We start from the raw sequence: 11,398 nt of genomic DNA on the forward strand, positions 1-11,398 counted from the left end.
TGCCATTACTGATTTAATTAGCATGGTTGCTAGGCAACAGGTAACCCAGATGCTGTACAGCAGGTTCTATAGCAGCTGCAGTGTTTCCCTCACTCCTGACTTCAAACAGAGAGTTGAGGGGAGTCCGAGTGTGAGGCTAAGGACATAATACAGTGTTATGTTGTTAATGTAGAGTGACTTTGTGAATCATGGAGGTGGCAGATGGAAGCAAAGCCCTTTCATTTCATTTGAAGCATCTCAGAGGAAAGGACATTTATGAAGATTTAATTTATTCCCAGCCAGCTTCTCCTTGACATCAATGAACTGCTTTTAAAATCAATGTGACATTTCATCTATCTTCTCATACTCCAATTAAGCCTCTGATAAACAATCTCACCTTGATTCTCAAATAAGCTTTCAGAGTGATACTTTTTTTTTTTTCTTACTGAATGGTATACTTTTTCACAGCTTTTAGTGTCAGTATTAGTGATGAAGTCCAAGTATGAACGGTTCACACTTAAGAAACTAGAAGAAAAACAACCCTAGTCTGCGGCCATGCTAGCAGCTCCACCAGGTTATACTGAGGAGCTAAATGCTCTAATGTTAACATCCTTACAATGACATGTATATATACGTACCAAATTTCAAGACAATCCATTCAATCATCGTTGAGACATTTCACTCAAAACCTCAACTGTCAACTTCATGACACTAGAGGAAAAGTCAGGGGATCACCAGAGTTATTGGGACTCATCCTCTGGGAACCATGATTGTCTGTACAAAATTTATTGGTGATCCATCCAATAGTTGTTGAAATTTCCAAGGAAACCAATGGCAAAATGTTCAATTTTTTGGCTTTTTCACATGATATATCTAAAGGTGTAAGACATCTGTCTCTGAACTCTTGTTGTTGTGTCCCTTAATAAATGAATGCAGCCTTGTGTGTCTGGCGGGAAGCTTGTCTGAAAGCTGGAGGTCAGAGAGACCCAACTCTTCTTCTCTGCTCGGCTCAGATTGTCTGATGGCCAACCAGTGAGTCACAGTCCTGTTTTTCAGCAGAGTTCAGATTTCTGCCTGAGAGTGAGTGAGTCAAACAAACAATTAACTGGACCTGAAAATCATCAGTAAGATGTCACATAGCTCTATTGTTAAGCCAGAGAGGAAAGCATTAGGCTGAACATAGTAAATGGAGGTTCATAATGACAGCACAGTATCTGGACTTTCTTAGTGAAGTCACCAAAGGGGCAAATAAAGCTGGTTTGCACATTTGTTATCACAGATTTAAGATATAGCCAGTGTGTGTGTGTGCTTCCTGTGTAGGTGTGAGGTGTGTGACAGGTGTGATCACTGTCAATGTCAGGTCACCTTGACTCTGGTACTTGGTCACATCTGCGAATGCTTGACATTGATGCAGCAGTGTTTCAAAATGTTCCATTTTTGCCATCCACAGAAAGCTTCATCAACATGGATGAACATGAATGAATCCATGCCAGTAGCCCTCACCTCCACCTCTGCCTCTCGTCTTTCATAAGTAATGTGTTTTCATGGAAACATAAAGGTCTGTGATGATACATCTCTTGAGACTTTTGCAGAGCTGATGCAGATGCTGTGGAACCATCCAGACTCCTGTCTCATCCCCAAAAAGACTGTGTTTACATTTTGAGTAGATATTTTATATACATATGTGCACTCAACATATTTCTGTTTTCAATTTTCCAAATTTTTATGTTGAAGCTTTTTTAAACATTTAAATTAGCCTCCAGCAAAGAGCAATGTACACAACTTAAACTTCACTGAAGTGAATAAGTCAGGGGCAAACCTGTGTTTTTAGGATTCAATCCCACTCCAATATATAATGAATATAACTGTGTATTATACAGAAAACATTAGATTCAGCTGATTCAGCTAATTTAAAATGAGCTACACAATATTGTTTGTATCTGCTTCACTTATACTAATGCCAGGAAGAATTATTTATTTGTGTAAGTAAGAGTAGCAGTACAGCACTGTAAAACCTTTGCAAGTGGTCTAGGTGAAGCTAATAAAAAAGTATAAAAGTATTTAACATATCAGTATCTTAATCTTTAACCATACATCACATGATTGTGTTTGGCTTTTTAGCAAAAATATATATTACTAAAAGGGGAGGGGGGAAGAAAAAGACAAATATCCGGAAAAAAAGTTAATACTGCTTAAACCAAACAAACAGTAGCCTTTTTTTTTTTTAAAAAAAAATCCACTTTGCAAGAACAGTCAGTATCAACTGGTGAATGAGTGTGAGGAAGAAAACATGAGAGAGAGAGAGAGAGAGAGACAGAGAGAGACAGAGAGAGAGCGAAAGAAATAACCTGTGCTGGTGAATGGTGACCAGCAAACATCCCCATGGCAACCTCTTCCCCAATTCTCAGAATAATGGTGATGGTGAAAGCACAAATAGACCAACCCGTTACATAATTTGTACAGTAAGATTGCACAGGAAAAATACATGCTAGATTCAACAGCTTCTGTCTACTTTCTGTCTATTTTTATTCCTCGCAGTCTGCTCCTCATGTCTCAGAAAATTCATTTTTGATTTACAAGAGGAATTAATGCCTCAGATATCATCGCTCAGGTTTGCACGGCAGCATATTTATGGCCCAAACATCACAACTTTGTCATCAATATTTAAATGTTAGCGACAGAGCGCAGGGCAGGACCTAACCTCAGCTTGTCACGGCTTGTCAGAGAGGTTTAGGTGACAGAGCATCATCCTCCTGGGGGGGCCACTGTTTGCCCCGGGGCGTCTCCTGCTCTCTAGGACTCATGCAGGGTTTGTGTCGGAAGGTGAGTCAAGGAATGACGACAGCAAAATACATCCTGAAGTCTACAGGAGGTATGCGAGTCTCACCACAAGACAACCTGCCAGCTTCAGTTAATGAATTCATAAATTAAAGGGTGACTACAATCGATAATCAATAGTGTCAGCAGACTAATGTCAGGGCATGCTGACCTCTGGTCTAAATTTATCATAGCAATGCTTCCTGTCAATCAACAGCAGTGTATCAACAAAACCTCACTGTCTCACCAATGTGAAGTCAGTACAATACTCATGCTGAGCAGCCAAATCCACAGAACTTTATTTTAAATTCTAAAGGGATTTTACAAGTTTATGGAAAATATTTCAAGCTGACTCTTGATGAAACGTGTCTAGAATTTAGAAAAAAATTCCATTTAGTAAGAAAAAAAACATAGCATTTTGGGTTTGAGTATTTGATGATACACAGCATATGTTACTGTCAAGCAGAGTGGAACAGGATGATTTTAACAATGCTGAAGCTACTTAAATGGTAAATCAAAGGAAAGTGGGTTAGGATTAGGGGTTAGGCTAATAGTTTAATGCCTTATGTCTCACTACAGAAATACATGTTATTGAGTGTATGGAGTGATCAGTTATACTGACATTTGAAATGAGATGGTTAGAAATGACAGATCTTTTCTTTTTTACAGCCATGCAGCCTTTGACCAGGCTTATGCTGTTGTTTTCCATATCTCAGTGTTCCCCATCCATAATGACACCAGGCCAGCTTCTCCAAATGTCCTCTCCAAATGTCCAGCCCAGGCATCTCCAAATGTCTTCACTCTGGAGATGGTTTTCTATTTTTGAGTTAGTGTGGATGGATGGCCAAAGATGTGTTTTCAAATTACGCTGGCTTTTGCTTGGTCAGACTCACAGATCTCAGATCTTTGGTGTGGATGCTGTCGATGTGTGGATGTGATGTGAATGTCATATTCAATTCCAAGCAATAAGATGGGCATACAAGCAAGTGTTAGTCACATTCACGAACCCCTTCATTTGCAATGTTTGTTTCATACACTTTTGATTATACTGTTTCCCTCTATTAATCCTAAGTGCTGCTCTCATAACCAAGACGGCTGATTATCCATCCTTTCGTGCTTGAATTTAGACACTTGCTTGTTAATGCATGCCTGTGTGTGTGTTGAAATGAGCTTGAAACAAGCCCATACATACACTGTGCTTTTCAGTTATTTTCACTGCATTTCACCATCCTCTTTTATGCCAGTTTTATTTGAGAGTGACTCAAAAGGCGTTTGATTTTTACTCCCTCATTATTCGCCAACCCAGACAGCTGACATTTGGCCCCGAACATGACTGTATTCCCTAATTCTGATGAGAGCCTGGTCCTCAAACACTAAGCACACATGGCACTGATCAAGTGTGGCATTTCATTTTCTAAAATTGTCCACTTGAGTAGAACCATTAGGTTGTCCTCAATTAGGTTAGACATGATTGGATGATTTATTTATTTTATTTATTTATTTTATTCTTTTAATTTACCTGACCTTTATTTAAACAGGTTCCCAGTTACAAGGTACGGAGTAGACTTTATCATCCCTGCAGGGAAAAACAGGATGATGAAAAGCAGTACGACTGCTAACCCCTTATCTCAAGTGTCCAGTCCAAATAGATAGATAGATACTTCATTTATCCCCCAGGGGAAATTCATGTGTCCATTAGCTCATTGTTGATAATAATAATAATAAAAACAGTTAATAATAAATAAACAATAATAATTAGATTAGTCCACTTCCTTTGGCTGAGGTGTTGTATGGCCTGATGGCAGTGGGAACAAAGGATCTCCTGAACCTCTCTGTTCTGCAGCGCAGTGAGATGAGACGTTTGCTGCACCTGTAGCTGCTTCTCTGTCCTGCCAGAATGTTTTGGAGAGGGAGGTTGGTGTTGTTTAAGACGGCCTCCATCTGACATTGCATGTGTCACTCCGCAACAGTCCTGAGTGAGTCCACACTCCTGCCAAGCACAGACCCAGCCTTTTTGACCAGCTTGTCCAGTCTCTTTGTGTTCATGTCGGACATGCTGCCACCCCAGCAGACTGCAGCATAAAAGAGTACACTGGCCACCACTGGCTGATAAAACATGTGCAGCATTTCACTGCAGACGTCAAAGGACCTGAGCCTCCTGAGGAAAAAGAGCCGGCTCTGCCCCTTCAGGTATGTGGCATTAGTGTTCAGGGACCAGTCCAGTTTACTGTCCATCTGCACACCTAGGTATTTATAAGTGTGCACCACTTCAATGTGCTTCCCTCGAATGTTGACTGGCTGAAGGGTGGGCCTACATGCAACCTTATATTCACTGAATTGCTTAAAATTAGTAACATTTAGAATTAAAACTTTGTTTGTCAGAGAAATCTTATGAGAAAGGCAGCTGAGCACATCGCTGTAGGCACAAACGGATGAAAACACTCACTGTTCTACCAATAGGGGGCAGTAGTGCGCCATAGGAAACACTTTTTGACCTCTCAGGTGCTTCACTTTAATTGACAGGAGCATCTAGAGGCATGTCCAGCATATTCTTTCATTCATTCACTCATAATGTCACATTCAAATATTCTATTATCAGCAGTGAAAGAAAAAAGACAGGCGTCCGATGTACTTCAGATTTCCTGAATAAGAGGGTCACAGTAACAGAGCTATCAAGTGTAGAGAAATGTAAACTGGGTCAGATGAAACCAGTAATATTCCCAGATCATGTTGTTGGAGTGAGAGACGTCTGGCTGTGATGTCTAGTCATGATAACAGGCTGTGCCACCCCTCAGGCACTCGCTCCATTCCAGACAATTAAACACACATTACAGAACAGCTTTCACACACGTGACTGGCATGTTTTCATGTCTTTCATGTCTTCATGACAGCGGCCTTCAAAGCTGCAGTGTTTTTGGAGGATTTAAAGCAGATTCTCGTGAGGAATGTGAGCAACAGCAGCAGCAGCAGCAGCAGCAACAGCAGCAGCAGCAGCAACAGCAGCAGCAGCAGCAGCATGACAGGTGGGCAGTGCCGACGAACTGACAGATCATCGATCTCTTTTAACAGTCAGATGATCACTGACAAACACGACCTAGCAGGCGCTTGATGGATGGTTTTGTGCAGGTGGCGGCTGAATTCAACCTGTATGTTAACATGACATGTAGGTTTAACATCAAGTCAAGCAAGACACTCACTCAAGTATCACACTGAGCAGTATGACAACATCCTCCTATGAGTGACTGCTGATCAGAGCTCGAAACATCAGTTCATACAGATGTGGTTTAGAGTTTAAATATTCAGCCCACTTTATATAGTTATATTACATTCATACAGATGATACATATTGATTTATTGTATTTTCTATCAATTTTATTATGTCTTTATTATGTCTATTTCATTACAGTATGTTACTTTATACAATATGTACATTATTATATCTCGCGCTATCCCATTTTGCTTGGGAATATGAGGATATTGCACTGCTTGTTAAAATCTGTTACATTAATGCACATAAAAAAATCTGATTGGCCTTGGGTCAATAAGTTATCGTGCAGTTTGTACTTTACTGTTTTCTAGCTAATTATTATAGCTGCGTACAGCTTTCTAACTATAATTTATAGCTCTCCATCAGTGTATGTTTCCCAAAGTGTTCAACTATTCCTTTACATTTTTTAATGTAAAGGCACCAGGATTCAAAAATTTGGCCTCCTTCTCTCCCCTCTTATCCCCTTATCTCATTTTAATTTCTCTTTCTGATAACAAAGACTAATTGGGAAGGTTCATCCTCAGTTTGTGAGATGAGACACATCCCGCCCCCAGCTGGAACAATCACCTGGATGCAAAAACAAGCTGGACTCATACATTATACTGTACTTTTGCCATGAGGTGAGAATGACCGTCATCCAAGACGCCATCAACTTTAAAATCATCCGTACCAGTCTGAATTCAGCCTCATTTGAATGAAACACAAATCGAAGTTATGACAGTGTCGCACTAGTAGTAGCAGCAGCAGCCTACATCAGGACTCCCTGCTAATTAGCCCAGGCTCTCTGTGTGGCTCCTGGCCTGCAACACACTAATATATGGCTACCTGCCCTCTACAGATCACTATCACCATGGAGATCCACTGGGAGCTAAATAATTAAGGCCAAAGATATTAGTAATTATGTTACCTCTGACACAGGGGAACAAGAGGAGAGGAGAGGAGAGGAGAGGAGAGGAGAGGGGAGGAGAGGAGAGGAGAGGAGAGGAGAGGAGAGGAGAGGAGAGGAGAGGAGAGGAGAGGAGAGGAGAGGAGAGGAGAGGAGAGGGAGGAGAGGAGAGGGGAGGAGAGGAGAGGAGAGGAGAGGAGAGGAGAGGAGAGGAGAGGAGAGGAGAGGAGAGGAGAGGGAACAAAAGTAGAACAACAAATAAAAGAAAAACAAAAGAAGGAAAGAAAAAGAAAGGAAAAGAAAGAAAAAGGAGACAATCTCAGATGCCACCTGATGAAGAGAAGATGGTTTGGTCATCAATTGATAAAATCTTGAAAAAGTGACAAAACTGTGTAACATGAAGTTTGTTGTTTTCAACTGAACAATCATCATCAGAGCATGTAGTCAGACTTTATACTGATTTAGCATATTTCTGAATAATTTGCAATAATCATGCAGGTAAATTCTGATAGTTTTCTTTCTTTAGACTGAATAGTGAATAGTTTACAATGTTAAAAATAAATAAAATAATCTGTTATAATGCAATATATAGCAAAAAAAAAACACAAAAGTGCAATACTGTTACATGACAAGACAATAAAACATTGTTGGAAACATTTCAGGGTCTAGTTGATGATAGTTAAATTAACAGTAAACACTGAGTTGTGTGGCACATACAGGTTGTCCTCCTCCTGTACCCGGCTTTACCCAGAGATGGATATTCATTACTGGTCAGACCGGACAGGCTTTGGTGTAATTGTCTTCGGTATGTTTCTCAGGTTTGTGGATGGGCTCTGGCTCAAAAATGTTGCTGCTGAAAGGAATTCATCATCAGAATCTAATTAGGATTGTTGGGCTCTGTTTGGGTTTGGTAAGAAAACCTTCCTGTCAATGTCTCAGAGTCAAAGTTCTTTATTTATGTGACTGTGTGAGGTAAGAGTCCCTGAAATATCACAGCTCTCAGTGATCTTTAATTTTATTCAGAAATCAGTCTGAATGAACTCATAATGATGCCAGATGGAGGACTCCACTTTGGTTGGAGTTCTATCCCCATCTGCTGGATAAAACATGATGAAGCACTTAATTGACAGACTGCAGTGTGAAGGTTTTAATGTGGACTGAACTGCATTTTATCTTCGTTCCATCTTTATGTGTGTGTTCCTCAAAGGGCCAGCAATCAGGAAATCTAACGTTCAGGTTAATGGAACAGAGTCTGAAGGCCAAATGTGACAAAGAAGAAATCCCCATGGGACACGGAAACATGGATGTAGATGATGAATGAAATATTACTATTTGTTCTACATGCTGCTGCTAAGAAGCAGTTGATTTATGCTTTTACTGCATGAGCCGTATGGAAGAATTACCTGCTTTGCCGTGAGGAAAAGTCTGTTTTAAGGAAATTTGTTATTCCGGGGCAGAGAGCAGAATAGACGTTTATGCAACTAGCAACTAGAAAAGGGTCTCACCCCGGTGCCAGAAACACCTCCTGGGTGCCAAATAGCCTTGTTTTTAGAAAAGGAGCCCTTCAAAAATAGGAACATGCGAGACTTCTGATGACTCTGTAGTTTGGTGGCAGAAACATAAACTCTTTTCATAAAATATAACCCATAAATCTGTTTTACTGGCACAATAATCTTTCTTTTTCTGTGCATGTGTTTAATATCATGTAATAAAATAATCATTAGCCTTAAAATACCAACCAGAGGAAGCCTGGCTTGTTTTCGCATAACTAAGATATAATGCTGCGAGCTTTATTTAAACCCTATAGAGCCTGTAGACCAACACAGGCTGCATTTGTAACAGCAGACAGCTCAGTGTGGTGTCCCAATTTAAGGTATTTACTGATTCTCTTAATTTCTGCAGAAGAGAGCCTTTTGTGAGGCTGGTGTATTTCAAGTTTTATTGTGTGTCTTGTCTACCACTCTTGTATTTTCTTTTTTTTCTCTTTCTCGGCTTCTCCTGTTCCTGGCTTCAAATCCTCGTCTCTTGTTCCTTTGCCCTCTCGTAATTTTAAGGGAGAATTTCTGGTTAACCAACATACTCCGTTCCCCACAGTGGCTCAGACTGTGTGTTCCACTTGTTATTTCCATCCAGTCACCTCTCTCTGCCACATACCAGCTTTACTGTGTCTCATATAAAAACATGCACAATGGCTCTCAGAGTCTCATTCTCAGGGCTGAGTGTTGTTGTTGCTACCAAGGTACGATTTTATCAGCTGGAAAACTCACATTTTGTGGTATGGTAAAAAAAAAAAAAAAAGAGGGGGTGCCCACAGGGTTACAACCTTGTTGTTGTTGGCAGTATCCCACAGTTAGATAGGCCATTTGATCAAAGCTGCATATTAGATCAAAGTTTAACAATTTGATGTTTGTGATTTATTTTCCTTTTGTTGATGTGTGCCAAAGCAACATGTCCTTTAATATATTCAGGAACATTTGATACAGGAATCTCATGCATTTGCATAAAATGCTCAAAATGGGTTTAAGTTACACTTTTACCAGCATTCCTCCAAAAAACACATGAAACCACTATGTGTGGGATAATTACGTGATAATTCAAATGACATATAAGTAGTTTTTGTAAGAAAAAAATAAAAGAGATGATTGAAATGAAAAATATGAAGTACTTTTTGATGCTTTCAGTCATTTCAGCATTGTTGGATTGAATTCGACAGTAGCAGGGTGCATTGCTGTTTGATACCACCACCGGGGGCCCCCATAATTTTTAAATTCATCTCTGAATGTCTTTAGTCAACATTTTTAATATAGGTCACATGACATGTGCAATGTGAACATTTTGGCTCATATTGATGAATCCACACAGAATTATAACTTGAGTCTGCAGTTCCCCTGACCTCTGCTGAGCTCAGCGTTTTAGCATCTTTCAGCTCATTGTTTTGATATTACTGCCTGTGATGGTTCTGTTCTGGTTCACTGTCACCACTCTCAAACAGGCAGCCGGCTTTTAGCTAAAAAGCTCTGATAAACCCACTATAAACAGCCTGCCTGACAAAGTTAACAGCTATGGGGAACAGATTGGAGCATTTAACATCTAAAAAGGAGCCGGTGGAGACGGAAGGAGAGTGGATGTGTAGGAGACACATGATTCCAAATAAATGCTAATGTTGCACGCTGTATCTGACTAGTGCTAATAGGTTCATAATAACAACTTTATAATTTATTTAAAAGGTGATAATACTGTATACCAGCATTATGTTTACTGTGCTGTGGAATAGATGAGTCACTGATGCCACGGCCAGCAGGTCGATGACTTGTAACATGTTTGGTTCTGATCAATAGAAGCTTGTTTTGTAGCTTATGAGGTTCAGGGAAAATAATTCCTAATAGTTTTTCTGTGTCAAGTTAGATCATGTTAAAATTACTATTGGATGAAGGATGAGCAGCTCACAACTCTTTCCATTGATTGCTTATGCTTATGCATTTGGCTGAGCAGCGCTCACGTGAGGGGAAGTTTTTTTTTGGCTTGAGTGAAGGTGACCTCAGGGAAGAGTTGAGGGATTATTCTTCTCTGTGTTTTTCTCCGTTGGAGCCTTGTCTCATAACACTACACTAACTTGTGCTAGGGGACCAGGGGGTGGAAACAAACGAAGGGCTTCCCATGTGAAAGTGGTTCCCTCGCCGAGCGGCAAGAGCACTTGTCCTAATTAGCAGGAGTGAGTTACGGCTGGAAAAGCTGAGCTCAGACAGGCAGAGGCAGGCAGGGTGAGATGGAGCAGCAGAAGCAGCCATAGTGCCGCACAACAACTGTTTTAACGCTGTGGCCACTGACCTGCCAGCTAGCAGGACTCAGCTCCTGATCCAAGGCAGCAAGGCTGAGAGGCTGACACGGGACAGGGAGGTGAGACTTTAGCCGAAAGTTCTGACAGCACCTGGAAAATCTTGCATGGGTATCATTGAAGGTTATAATTAAGCTAACAGCAGCTTATGTGAGAAAGGTAAAAGACCGATGTATTCAGTGTAGGGTCAAGTGTACCGCGGGGATCTCCCATCAAACCCTCCAGAAGTTGGTCCAGGAACTGGAGTCTGGAGATGATGTAAGACCCACAAAGCAACAAAGACTCATTTGTGCCACTGTGCCACACAGTGCCTCACAGTGCCCTTCATATGCACCAGATTCTCTGTGAGATTATGTTTCAGGAAAAATACCTTGCAGTGCAGGAACCGTTTCAATATGTATCTTCAAGGTCAAAGAGTTGTTTTTGGACACCCTTCAAAAACAGGGGACAGGGGGCACATTAGGTCGCAGCCACATCCACAAGAGAGGTGACATTATGTATTCATCGGGGGATTTCTGACAAAAGACAACCCGTGTGGTGGGCCTGTGCAGGGCCAGATGCTTGAGCCCACGCTGGGCTAACATTACCAGCTGCTTGGCTCTACACTGAATCA

Source organism: Seriola aureovittata, chromosome 19, assembly GCF_021018895.1.
Source record: "Seriola aureovittata isolate HTS-2021-v1 ecotype China chromosome 19, ASM2101889v1, whole genome shotgun sequence".
In the NCBI taxonomy this organism is placed as follows: Eukaryota; Metazoa; Chordata; class Actinopteri; order Carangiformes; family Carangidae; genus Seriola; species Seriola aureovittata.